This window comes from Colias eurytheme, chromosome 26 (assembly GCF_061535395.1).
Source record: "Colias eurytheme isolate Ceu_HAF_F1 chromosome 26, ilColEury1 Martin Lab GWU primary, whole genome shotgun sequence".
Classification (NCBI taxonomy): domain Eukaryota; kingdom Metazoa; phylum Arthropoda; class Insecta; order Lepidoptera; family Pieridae; genus Colias; species Colias eurytheme.
The window spans coordinates 7165879-7179849 of NC_143005.1; the positions used below are offsets into that span (position 1 = coordinate 7165879).

General features: G+C 30.8%; 1 protein-coding gene across 4 annotated transcripts in view; it reads left to right on the forward strand.

Annotated features, from left to right (window-relative positions):
- The first annotated feature begins 2589 nt into the window (after window positions 1-2589).
- LOC149897260 (uncharacterized) overlaps window positions 2590-13971 on the forward strand; it is a 90875-nt gene continuing 79493 nt past the window's right edge. For 2 of the 4 annotated variants that reach the window (XM_090116900.1, XM_090116899.1), the window contains exon 1: window positions 2590-2745. The gene's annotated coding sequence lies outside the window, so the exon portion shown is untranslated. The remainder of the gene's footprint in view (window positions 2746-13971) is intronic. The other 2 variants (XM_090116897.1, XM_090116898.1) reach the window with 1 other exon arrangement.

A 13971-nucleotide genomic window follows, 5' to 3' on the forward strand; every position in this document is an offset into this window, starting at 1 on the left:
TAGAACATAATATAGTTTCTGAAATAATTTTGGAAATAAGATGCTGGTGGGTTGTAAAAATAAAGTAAAAAAAATTCTGAGGAAAGAGGAAAGAAAAATAATGTTTGATGATATCGTATATAAACATATTTTGAAATTTTAGGACAGAGCTTTGAGGCTTCGTTTTTTGAGTCGTAGAACTAGTCTAGTATTATTTATTATCTGTGGTCGTAGGAATAAAATATAGATACATAAGATAGAATATGATTTTCAAACTACTGTCCATATTTTCCTGACACTTCGTATTCCTAAGCATTTCTAATTACTTTCAAAACCGTTACAGTACTTCCGGAGCTTATGCCTATTAAAGATTATTAAAACCGGTCGTAAATTATACAAAAACACCAATAAAGAGTGTTCAATTGGTTGTAAGTAATGTGATTAAATATTTTACCACATATTATGACATAATAGCTATAAGAAACTTTAAAACCGCGAATTGTGTTATAATATCCGTATACTTCATTGTAATTTTGTTGTTGCTCATTATTTTTCAACTTTACTTATCGATTTTATTAATATATTTCTATCCTATCGTAAATCATCCATCACGAGATTTTTTCAAATAAGTAAAAATCGTATGCAAAAAAAATTCATTGACACACACATACACAAGTACTGTATATATCACTTAACACATAAACACGTACAAATACAAGTACATGCATACCATAAAACACATAATTCGTATACAACACAATGGTCTATTATTTCATCTAATAGCGGTACCATTGAGTGAGTCAGATTCATATATCTGAATCAGTGCATTAACCCCTGGATAATCTTATTGACACTAACTTAGTTGTAGTGATATTGGGCTTTATCGTATGATTTACTAGTATCTATTTTTTAATATTATAAAGCTGAAGAGTTTGTTTGTTTGAACGCGCTAATATCAGGAACTATTGGTCCGATTGGAAAAATTCTTTCGGTGTTAGATAGCCCATTTATCGAGGAAGGCTATAGGCTATCATCACTCTAAGACCAACAGGAGCGGAACAATGCGGGTGAAACCGCGGAGCACAGCCTGTTACGTATATTTTGAGTGGGTTTTCCATAGATACTGCTTTCCGAATCGGTGGTAAATGTTTAAATTGTTATGACGATTTAAAAGTGCTTCTAGAAGAAGTATAATGAATAACTAAATATTTGAGTTTGAGTTTGTTTTGTAATCTGTTGTAGTTTCGCCTTCGCTTCGCTCGCGTCGTTCGTGGAATTTATCGACATAAAATGAACTGTATTTGATAGAATGGATTATAATTTGATTATAATTTGGAAAGTTATAATTTTCTATTTAATAGATACATTTTCTCTTTCGTGTTTAAGTATGTAGAGATCGCAGTGACATTTTTGACTCTACTTTACGTACGTTTATGGTACAATGCTTAAATGCGGCTTAAAATTAGACAAGCTTTTTTATGACTAAATTCATTTTAACTTTGACCAGGATTAGGAAAAATCTAAACATATAATTCGAGATAATTTTTTTTAATATGATCTCCTTTTCACTTGAACTGTCTGTTCCACATAGTTAATTTATAAAAACCAAGCTTTTTGTTATATTTATTTATTCTTACGAGTCTAATAAGAGTCTCATAAGAATCTAAGAGTAGAATCACTGGACTATACATTAAAACAACAAACCATTTTATATATACGATTTTATTAATTATGTAGAGTTCTACTGAAGGTTAAAATTTATTTCACTAAAGCCTTAAATTTAGCCATAAATTATTTTAAAGTCAAGCTCTTGATCTACATTTGATACATATTAATTATAATTAGTTATTTATAATCAATATATCCAATGACTTACTTTGACTTATGTTCCTGTGTCCCCTAGCTGGGGCAGAGGGCATCCACAGTGCTCCGCCAGGCGTTTCTATCGAGAGCTTCCCTTTTGATTTCGCTCCAGGTTTTCCCGATTTTCTTGGCTTCGTCTATGATTGTCCGCCGCCAGGTTTGTTTAGGACGAAAATATAATATATCCAATAATAAAATATAAAAGACTGATTATGTATTTATTTATTTTAATTTATTCCCTAAGTTTGAGATAGCTCTTCACGGTATCAATGTGGATTAATATATCTTATCTATATTTTTTATAAGCATTTAATAAGTGTGCTTATGTTTTCATAATATTTACTATACAATTCCTAAATTCCTTATAAAAATATTAACTTCATAATATTATAGATTGCTTTTACTATTATAGAGTATTTTAATTTATGAACTGAACACATTTATCAAGAGAATTAACTCAAGAATATTGCTTCTGCAAAACGAGGGTTTCCTTTGTATTATGTTTTCATATTATTGATAAACTTACGCAGGTTGTATCGCTCTTAGAGCCTCTATGTATCCTCTACGCACCATAAAACAAAAACATAAATTCAAAGTGATATCTCTTGTAAGACAAACTCAAACATTACGCCAGAAATGTTCGAGCATCACATTAAACTTGGCTATTACTCAGCTACTATGGATTTTAATGTTTGCTATTGTTTTTTATTAGTGGCAGGATGACAGGTGGCTAGCCGCGCCAGTCACCGACCGACCTGCGTAGGAGACGGTTGCGCCCGCGCATGTAACGATTTTTTTACGTGTAGTGTGTGACACCGTGATTTTAGTGTTCTGTGATTCAACTATACTGTGTGTGTGTGTTACAGACGTACAGATATACGGATGAACAACGGTTAGTTCTGGGTAATTTGTATAAGTTATAATTTTTATTGTTATGCCATTATAGTCACGATGGACCTTGCTTGGTTTTTTATTGTTAACCATTTCGGTTTTTGTTCTATAAATCCGAAATGCCTAGTGATTAATTGTGGTGTTAATTTTATTTTATAGTGTTGAAACTGCTTTGTTAGGTTATATTTAATTGAGATTTGAGACTAAAATGCATGTTTTTTGTTGATAAACCTGCGTTGTAAATTTTAATAATTAATAAAAAAACACTGACTTAAATGTTCATAGAATTTAAGACGTGGTACATATTTACTATTCGGTACATTATTAGTAAAAAGTTAAAATAAAAAGTATAGCAATACTTAATTTAAAGTTAGCTTTAATCAATGGTAGAGCATTCTATAAAAATGTATAATCTATGGCAGATTTACGTCAGAGTTACGTGATATGCGAATGAGTTTTATGGTTTAAAGATTAAACCAAATATTTTCTATTAATTGAAGTAAACTTTGTCTCAGAATTTAAATGTAAAAACTCTATCAAGTCCTCAAATTGCTATCGGAAATTTACGTGTCATCATATTATGTAAAAAAGTTTTTTCTTGTTGTATCGGTCCTATTAAATATATTATGTACTATCCAAACTTCACAACGACCAAAGGTAAATATAAAAAAAAAATTACAAAATTTTCCAAAAAAAATTTTGTGTCGAACACCCAACGTCTAATACTGTAATTGGCTTCTTACCACCAAGCTTAATCTACTTTATGATACACATAAAAGTTTCCTTTTGAGAGCTTAATTATATCTAACAGTTAAAATGTATAAAAGTGCGTTACTATGTTGGTTTGAAGGAAATTATATTATAAAAAAGCCCAAAAGTAATGTACCTTTTCAGCATGCGTAAAACGTATTGATGTTAGTTATTTCTTGTACCTAGTAATGGAAAATTATGTTAAATAGAAGATTTAAATATATAAGTTATCAACGTAGTTAATGGTCTAATTTTCTAACTCCTCATAGAACATCCATACTAATATTATAAATGCGAAAGTAACTCTGTCTGTCTGTCTGTTACTCAATCACGCCTAAACTACTGAACCAATTTGCATGTAATTTGGTATGGAGATATTTTGATACCCGAGAAAGGACATAGGCTACCTTTTATTGCGAAATATGTACCACGAGCGAAGCCGGGGCGGACCTCTAAGTATATATAAATCTGAAAACATTAGAATATACTAAATACTATTATTAGATTTTAAAGAAATAAACTTTATATAAATCAAGTTATCACATAGTGAATGAAATAGACACTAGAAATGAAATAGAGCGGAACAATATTTGTCTTTAATATGAAATATAGTGTTTCAATCGCATTGTCTCTACATCGCATTTTATTGATTTTTCCTTTTGTTCATTGAATAATACTTTCGAATAAAATTAAATTACATATTGTGATTATTTTTTATCTATTAAAGAGAGGTTTCCAATTTCGTTTAAAGCTTTAAAGTAGGAATATTTCATACGAATATTTATTGTATGTTTCCCGTTTTAAATTAAAGAATAAAGTGTGCTTTTAGCTACGTAAGTTACTGCAATCGAATGTTTATTAAAATTATTTTTACTAAAGTTCAATACAATAGCCATTTAAACAATAACAATCATGATTGTACTATCGGTTTCCTATTAATACTAAACTATGTGTGGCGCAATAACTTTCCTAGAATGTCGTGACAAGTTTTATTTTAATTTTCTTGTTTTTAACAACACCACAATGTCACTGTGTCCTTTGGTTTTTTGCGCATCTTGACTTGCGATGACAAATAATAACCTGTCTATATTCAATTTATGATAAGATTAAAATAAATATAATAAGTAGGTACCTGAGCGACACATGGTTACGTCTCTTAGGACGAAATGTCAAACGCATGAAATATCAAAAACTGAGCGCACTGTATTGATTTTATTCATTCATACACAAACATAAAGCTACATCTTTACACAAACTTTACGTGTCTTTACCGAGCACCCAGGCTATTTTGAAGTGTCATTGCGAAAAACGAAAGAGGTTCTCAATTTAATTTGAATTTTTTTCGCTGTTACTCGCTTGTCGGTTTCAAACGATTGACGTGATTCTTTTGTTTTCGATACGATTGTTGACATTTAGGGCTGATTTTTCAATCCTTGCAGGTTACAATTTATTCGTCGAATAATGTATAAAACTACCATTTTAAAAAAGTATTCTAATTGCCCGGTATTTGACAGTTTACGTGAAATTTTAATATTATCGTGTAATACTTTATTGGACGGATAAGTTTTAACCAAGCATTGAAAAATCGGCCCTTAATTTTAATTAAAGAATATAAGGCATAAGGTTGGTGAGCTTATATTTTCTCTTGGGTCAACCTACGCGAAGCAAGGCAAATAATTTCTTATTTAATAAGCAAAATTATAGTACATAAACCAGCATAATATAAACGTTAAAGGAATCTAGCGAACTCCAATGCTGAAAGCATCCTATTTATCTCTGACCATAAAACTGAAGTCAATAATTGTCATCCGGGAAGTACAGTTAGGAAGTACAAAGGTTTTACTGCTACCACAGAAAATATAATAGTATGGCTGCTACTGAAAATGTTTGTGTGATTGCTTAGTGGGACGTTATATTAATTACTAGATTTCCGCCCGCGGCTTCGCCCGCGTTTGCAAAGGAAAACACGCATAGTTCCCGTTCCCGTGCGATTTCCGGGATAAAAACTATCCTATGTGTTAATCCAAGTTACCCTCTATATGTGTGCTAAATTTCATTATAATCGGTTCAGTAGCTTTTACGTGAAAGAGTAACAAACATCCATACATCCATACATCCATACATCCATACATCCTTACAAACTTTCGCCTTTATAATAGTATTAAGAAGATTGCAATACATCTTCTTGGTATGTAAGGACAGATGAATGTGTGTTTATAAAGAGACCCTGCCTATTTTGTTTTTACCAGTGTAAGGGTATGCCTTGGTTGGGCCAAGCTTTACTACGTTTTTGCTTATTCTTGTGATGAAAATATGGAAAGTCGTGCCAACATAATAATATAAATGTTTTTGAAAAACAGTCTTTGTCGTTATAATGAAAAATAGGAAAAACACAGCAAAACTCAAAAGACAGGCGATATACCTAGCATCGAAAATATTAAAATTCGTCATAAAAAAGTGAACAAGAGACTTTGTTTTGACCTATTTGTCGTTGGTTTTTGTACCAATTGACCGAAAACCCATATAATATAAAATAAAACGTGAAGTATTTATATTATGACAAAATGGCGCTACAAATATTGAAATTTGATTTTTATTTCTGGCCGTAAGTTATGTTCGCTGTTTTGTGTTTATTTTATAACTCATAAATTAGTTCGATTTTCCTCGAAAGTTTGTGTGTGTGCGTTGATGTATAATTACACCTACATGTCTTTTAAGTCAAATTAATATAATATAAAAAATATGGGAACAACTATTTTTTCTATATGTTTGAAAAAGATGAATGTAAAAATTTTCTTTTTGTAAATTCTTTCACAAACAGGAAGCTAGTTATATGGCTGCTCAATAGAGGCTTAATTTGATAATGCATGCAATTGTTTTCGACAAATCATCAAATTAATTTTTTTTTTATTTTTTTTACTGAAAAATACGGATATTAAGCTAACTACCTACTATACTTTTCTATTAAAAGTTTTCAACAACCTACAAAAAACTTTACTGTTTTCCTCAATGGTTAAAAATAACATAAATATATTTGTACTCATATAAGTGAAACTAGAAACGAATAGAGACCAAGAAAGTGAAATTTATATTAACAATTTAAATCTTATTGCGTAGGTAATAATAAATATTCATTCAAATCATCGAGGGAGTGTATGCAAATGCTATTTGCAATAAACAACATATATTATTTTCGATTGACGTATTTCAAACAGAAGATTGTTTTATACGTTTTGCGTTTTTTTTTAATTTTACTAAGCATAAAAAAATTGGAGCTTTTGATCGCTTTTCGATTTTTTATGTCTCTGAATAATGTTGGATGAAAAACCAAACATAGCTCACTAGCTAGAGTTTTTACATAAAATAAATAAGTATACCAATAACAGCACTGTTAAATAACTGATGATTTTAATATAGGTACAAACTACAAGGTAGATTTAAATTTTATTGTAATCTTCCATCCATCCTCACAAACTTTAGCATTTATAATATTAGTAGGACTGCACCCATAACTTTAACAGATTATTAAATGTCAATGGAATCAGCGCGTTAATCAATTTAACTAATAAAATAATCATCAATAATTCATACTGATGACAAATTATTTCAATAACATGGGCTTTAGGAGATGTTTATTGATATCTTCGCCATTACTCAACTGCGTGGAGAATAAATGCATGAGATTGCAGGATTGGGGTCATTTGCTTTGATCGGGTATCATTTATAAATCTCGGCTTTTGATATTACCGATTGTCCAGTGGTTAACTTACTGCTATCATCAAGCAGTTTAAATAATTTTGAACATTGTTAAAGGTATACCCAGATTTTTATTTCTTGATATATTATACTCTATCTCTCTCGGAAATATTTTTCAAATTGAGGAGGAGAAATTAATTTATTTTATTAACGAATATTGATATAATAATTAATAGTGTATAATGTAAACTTTAATTAAAAATGATATGATTACGAATTCATTGTATTACTTATTTAGATTACACCTTGATATTATATTAATTCTCCCTATATTATACTTATAATTGAACCAAAAAATATCTATTACTAACCCTAAACACTACACCAACTAGATAATCAATTAAACCTTAAAAACCACCCAAGTAACTTAAAGGTCACAAGTAAAAGCACAGTAGAACTTAGAAGCTACGTAATAATTTCAACACCTGTCCTCACAATTCCACAACAGATCGCTAAAATCTAGATTCTAGATAGACATAAATGAGCTCTATCAGTACCTGTTACCGACAGACTAACAGACCTAATTTGATTTATAGCCTGTACAAGTCGTATTCTATACTAATATAATAAAGAGATTTGTATGAATGTTTATAACGAGGTTCAAAAAGTACTGGACGAATTTGGATAAGACTTAACAGTAATATAGGTTACTATCGGACAATGGCTTTGCCCGCTTTGTTTAGAACCTACAAAATTTTATACTAAAACTTTCATTGGAAATCACCCTATATATAAAAAAATCGCATCAAAATATGTTGCGTAGTTTTAAAGATTTAAGCATATATAGGGATAGACAGCGTCAGCGACTTTGTTTTATACCATGTAGTGATATATATCAGAATAATACACGAGTTATGTATTTGATTTTGTTGTTCGTTCGCGGGTGAAACCACGCGGCACAGCTAGTTTTTAAGACAATATTTTATTACGTATAGTGGTTCTATCATGCAATATTTTATTAACCGTTTTTGTGACCTAGGAGTTAAGACCTAGGTGATAAATGATCGCAGAGTGGGTGGTAGCCTGGGGGCGGGCAAATTAGTTTTTAATACTGTTAGAGGTATAAGCAAAACAAGTGTGGTCTCTTTATAATGTCTAGGATATTGATAAGGATTCAATCGTCTCTAGGTATACCAAAGGTAAACTACACATAGTGAAGGTACATTTGATTATTATTATTCAAAAAGTACTGTGCTGTTATTTTTATAACAACCTATTAAAACCGAAGGTGGTGTTAAAAATGTGTAGTGTAACTGTATGTTTGTCTGCAACAAAGGTTCTAACAGATGTCTATATAGTTGAGTGTGGTTTTAATTCAATGTCTAAATTATGGACAACGAGATGGAGCCATCTATCTCTTGTTTAGTGAAATAAGAAGCCTAGATCTCCACCAAAGTTGTAGAAGTTGTTAGTTTGATAATATAGTTTAAACAGTATTTTTATTTCAATCATGTGAGACTCTTGTTTGATTAATAATATTGTTAATTTAAAAGCTCATTACACTCATATTTCACTTGATAATTAATTAAACATCTAATTAAACTTGACTATTTATCGAGGCTTAACTAAAATATTAAACAAATACCTTTGTATGGGAAGCTGATTAAATAAAGCTTTAATGATATGTAAATATACTATTTGCGTAAGAGTTTGTGTGCAAACAAATAATTTATTTGGCGAATGTTCACGGCTAATTATAATTTAATCACTGTTGAAAAATATATTTTTATACCGACATCTATACTTGTTATTTAAAAGCTGAAGAGTTTGTTTGTTTGAACGCGCTAATCTCAGGAACTACTGATCTGGATAGCCCATTTATCGAGGAAGGCTATATATTATCATCACGCTAAAATCAACAGGAGCGCAGCACTGCGGGTAAAACCGCGGAGCACAGCTAGTACATAATAAATGGTAAACATTTGCTACACAAAATCGATAGCTTGTCACGTGACGTAATATACACTGTACACACAAAAGAATTAATTTCCTTTCAGACTCACGTAATATGACGAGTAACATGGCGTTTACGTAATTCATTCAGTTGATAGTCTGTCGCAAAATCAATTTCTACAAAGGCGATAATTTATAGTGACAGTTCAATCAAGGATTTCTTACATGTAGGTGCAGCTGACATCGATTGAAATAGCCTTAAGAGTTCAAAGATTTAAGGCGCTGTTTTTATGTGTTATCAATTATTGATTATTTTACGATTACTTATGATGTAAAATGATTTCAGTGGGTAGTTAATAATAATTTATAAGTAAGGTAGTTTCCTATCTAATTAATTAATGATTTATTATACTAAAATAAATCATATCAAGTTGGAACAATTTTTTTTTATGAATGTTAGATTGCTAGATACCTAATCATCACCAGTCGTTATGAAGTTTAAAATTTTAGATTATTTATATTTTCACATTATGCATACAATTATCTATCGCTTTATATAAATTTCCTATATTATATGCATTAAGTAGAAATTTGTTCAAATATGAAGTGATACACTCTCTTAACAAATGAACCTTCGATATATTTCAATTTTCAACTATATACGTTACGTTATAGGTACTTGGAACAATAATTTTCAACTGGGATTTAATTATTATACATCAAACTTGCTATTATCTGTGGCAACATAATAAATACCAAATACGTTAATATAATAGAGCCTTCAGAGATAAATCGTTATAATTGGAATTCAATGTATATTGTGAATACATCCCACGCGTTGATGTTATGTCGACGAACCGTGAAAATTTTTAGAATGCAACTGTTTTTAATCTTAGATCTGTTAACTGTTATTATACTATTGTTTTATGTTAAAATGACGACACAAGGTTTTACATGAATAAAATGGCAATTGAAAATAATTGTTGCAAAATATGCTTGATATTGTACTTGCACAATTTGAGTAGGTAGGTAATATTAATTTATGTGGGTTCTAAAAAACATGTAAAATGTATTTCTACGCACAAATTTTTATATAAAATACACTTATTTTTCTCTAAAATGTTTTGTGCTTTGCGCTATCAAGAATTTTATTTCTTTATTTACATAAATTTTAAGTATACATCGCGGCAAGTGTTTATAAATGCTCATAAACTCAGTGTTATGAACGACTGAATACATACTTAATAAGCACATCACATACACATACTTATTTTCGGGCTAATTCCACACAAAATTCAATAAAACATTTCTCGAATAAAACGCTCTTCAACAAAATCTAAAATTTACGGTGTTATTTTTTGTGCGCCGTCCATCGCTTCTCACATTCGAGGAAAAAATCATGCGACCTTAATTCTATGTACATAACGATCAATGTATTACCCCGAATGCTTCACGGTCACGTCTGGGCGGCATTCGATGCGCGTGCGCAGCATTGTAATCGGTAATGCATGACAGTGTGACGTCACAAGCTAGTGGGTAACGCGAGCGTTCGTGACTCACGCTGATTTAACATGACAGCGTAGGCTTAGGTTTGATCTCCCCTGAGTAGGTATATACTATATATTATGTTCTGTGGGTTTGATCGTGTATTCAAAGAGACAAGAGAAGTAACCGTTAATAGACAATAATTCTGTATTGTTTAAATTATGACAGAATATAATTTAAGGTCTACGAACTAAACACCTTCACTACATAGTACAAAACAAAGTCGCTTTCTCTGTCCCTATGCCCCTTTGTATGCTTAAATCTTTAAAACTACACAACGGATTTTGATGCAGTTTTTTTAATAGATAGTGATTCAAGAGGAATGTTTTAGTATATATAATTTATTAGGTTTTAAACAAAGCGGGCGAAGCCGCGGGCGGTAAGCTAGTGTAAAATAAAATTATATCTCATCGACAACACCTTATTGATTTTATTATTCACAGTCGAAGTCACATAATATAACTACATAGTCTTTGATTAAGGGACGATCAGTAATTTAAATAAAGATTATTTCGTAAATCTTAGGGCCGATTTTTATACCTACGTCGAATAGGTAATGTATAAAACTACCATTTAAAAAACGTATTCTAATTGCCCGTATTTGACAGTTTACGTGACATGTTAATATTATCGTGTAATAAGTACTTTATTACGGATTGTTTTATCGTGGTTTTATCCAAGCATTGAAAAATCAGCCCTTAATGGATTGCCAAAACAAAATTGAAATGCTCTGACAAATTGAGAAGTAACGTCGTTTTTGGAAACGTCGTTTATAAAATAAGTTTTAAAAAGTTTAAAACGAAGCAAAAAGTTAAACGTATTTAAATTGGTACGGGAGCCAGGAACAGATTTTATGACCAAGTTCCTCTCAAGCGGTAATTAGTAAAATGCATCAAACAACTACAACCGCTCACCCCCCCAACCGAGCGCCAGCTGACGTTCACGAGGCTTTATAATACTATACTCTGATGCTTCTGACGAATTATCTCTTGAGAGGAAATAATGAACCCAATTTGCACCTGGCTCCCTAACCAAATGACTTAACGTAGGTACATCGAGGCTAAAGTAAAATATTTCGATTGCTCAATGTAAATACTAAATGACGAAATTAAACTTGACTAACACATGTTTGGTTTTGCATAAGTTAACAACTAAACCGTAATTGGCAATAGTTGATATACCTACCTCACATTGTGAAAGAACGATGTTCGAAGAAAATGTTAAATCCTAGAAATATCAATATTATGTTTAGGAATAGAGATTTTTATTTAATTTCTCACGTCATTATTCAATCGTCGTTATCTCCTATCCTACTAATCATACTTCCTAATTCCTACTAATTTAATAATAAATACTATTATTATAAATGCGAAAGTTTGTGAGGATGGATGTATAATATAGTATAATATAGTATGTGTATGTACGTATGGTTGTTACTCTTTCACGCAAATACTACTGTACCGATTACAATGAAATTTAGCACACATATAAAGGGTTACTTGGATTAACATATACGATAGGTTTTATCCCGGAAATTTTTCTCTGAAAATGCGGGCGAAGCCGCGGGCGGAAAGCTAGTTAAATATAAAGCAAACATTAAGATTTCAGTAATTTTCCTGTCGTTTTTGTTTTAATTCTCGTGTGCCATAAAACCTTCATCAAGGATTCTAAAACTTTGCAAATAAAATCAAATATGATAACCGAAAAATACCCTTTTTTAAGCATTGAGATAATATTAATAGGAGTCGACACCGCCTACATCACTTATGTTCCACTCAACATACGTCATGTGACGTATGTTGAGCGGTATTTTTTAATGGTTTTAAAGTGAAACGCATCTAACATGCCTTCGTGTGTGTTACGATATTGCACAAATAATACAAATAATACGGAAAAGTGCAAAGGAATAACTTTCATCGTTAAGTACCTAACTAGATAATAATTTTTAAAACTTAGTTAGAGCAAAAAAATGGCGCACAGATTTTGTTCGTGGTGTCTCCTCCATACGTAGTAATATTATCTCAATGTTTTTAAGTGGGGAAATCTTGCATAGATACCCACGGTCACCGGAGTATAAGCCGTGTGTTATGTCGAATTCTTCCCCACAGTGTTCCGTCAAGCCGCTTTAATGATAGGGCCGCAGGACGCAGGTATTGGTTGGTATTCTTCCGCGATCATCGTAAAGTACCTGCTAACATACCGATCAATAAATGCTTCATAAATTAACTTTAAATCAGAGTCTGCAAAACATTTAACTTATTGCATCTATATGAATGAGACAAAATAACCAATTAGTGAATACTAGATCAAAAACCAGAAGCTTGAAAACAAGTATTAAAACACACCGCTCTAAATTATATTTTATTTAATAAAATAAGTTGTCTAATCTAAACTGCGATGAATATTCATGTCTCGTGACAAAACACAATATAAACACATGCTGTGAATATTGTCAACTTATTCAGTTTTAATTAAACGTTATTTATGTGTTAATTTATTCATAGAATTTTTGACATGACGGTAACAAAAGAAAAAAAAATAAAATAAAATAAACGCCTACAAGATGCTTACAATTTTAAATTTATATAAATTATGCTGTTTCATTTATCCGTAATAAATAAAAAAGTACTCACCTCTTACAAAAAGAAAACTTGCTATTCTGCCTCGTTCTTGTTTGTTATTTGTTCCTTCCAGTTCCTTCAAAATATTTCAGCTATGAATTCCCGCCATTTTCTGTATACGCAAATGCTAATTCTGGAAAAGAAAATTTACACTATTTCAAACAGTAGGTAAATATATATTTAATAAAACAGTATTAATTGTAATATAAATAAATATTGTTATTTGATTTAAGTAAATCAATTACTTCAAATGTTAACGAAAAAATGAAAAAAAAAATGCACGTTCGAAAATGTCACAGACTAAAAAATCAAATTACTCTCTAAGATACAGATAATAAATTCTGTTGACAAAACCCATCTCAATTGTACCTTGGCACAGATAAAAAAACAACCAGAATAATTCTACCTTTATTATTTCAACATTAACAGCAACAACTTTATTTTTGGAGTCTGGTAACTCAATTTTAAAGTCTTACATAGTTTAATGGTAAGGGAACGCATGATATGTCTGTCCCCAAAAAACGTCATACATATTCATTGATACCATAAAGTGCGCTAAATTTGGTTTTCTATAATTATTATAATTCACGCATTGGTATGGCGCCATTCATGCTTTTAAAAACTTGTCGAGACTTTACTACGCGATATGGTTGTAGACCATGTTTTATTATCT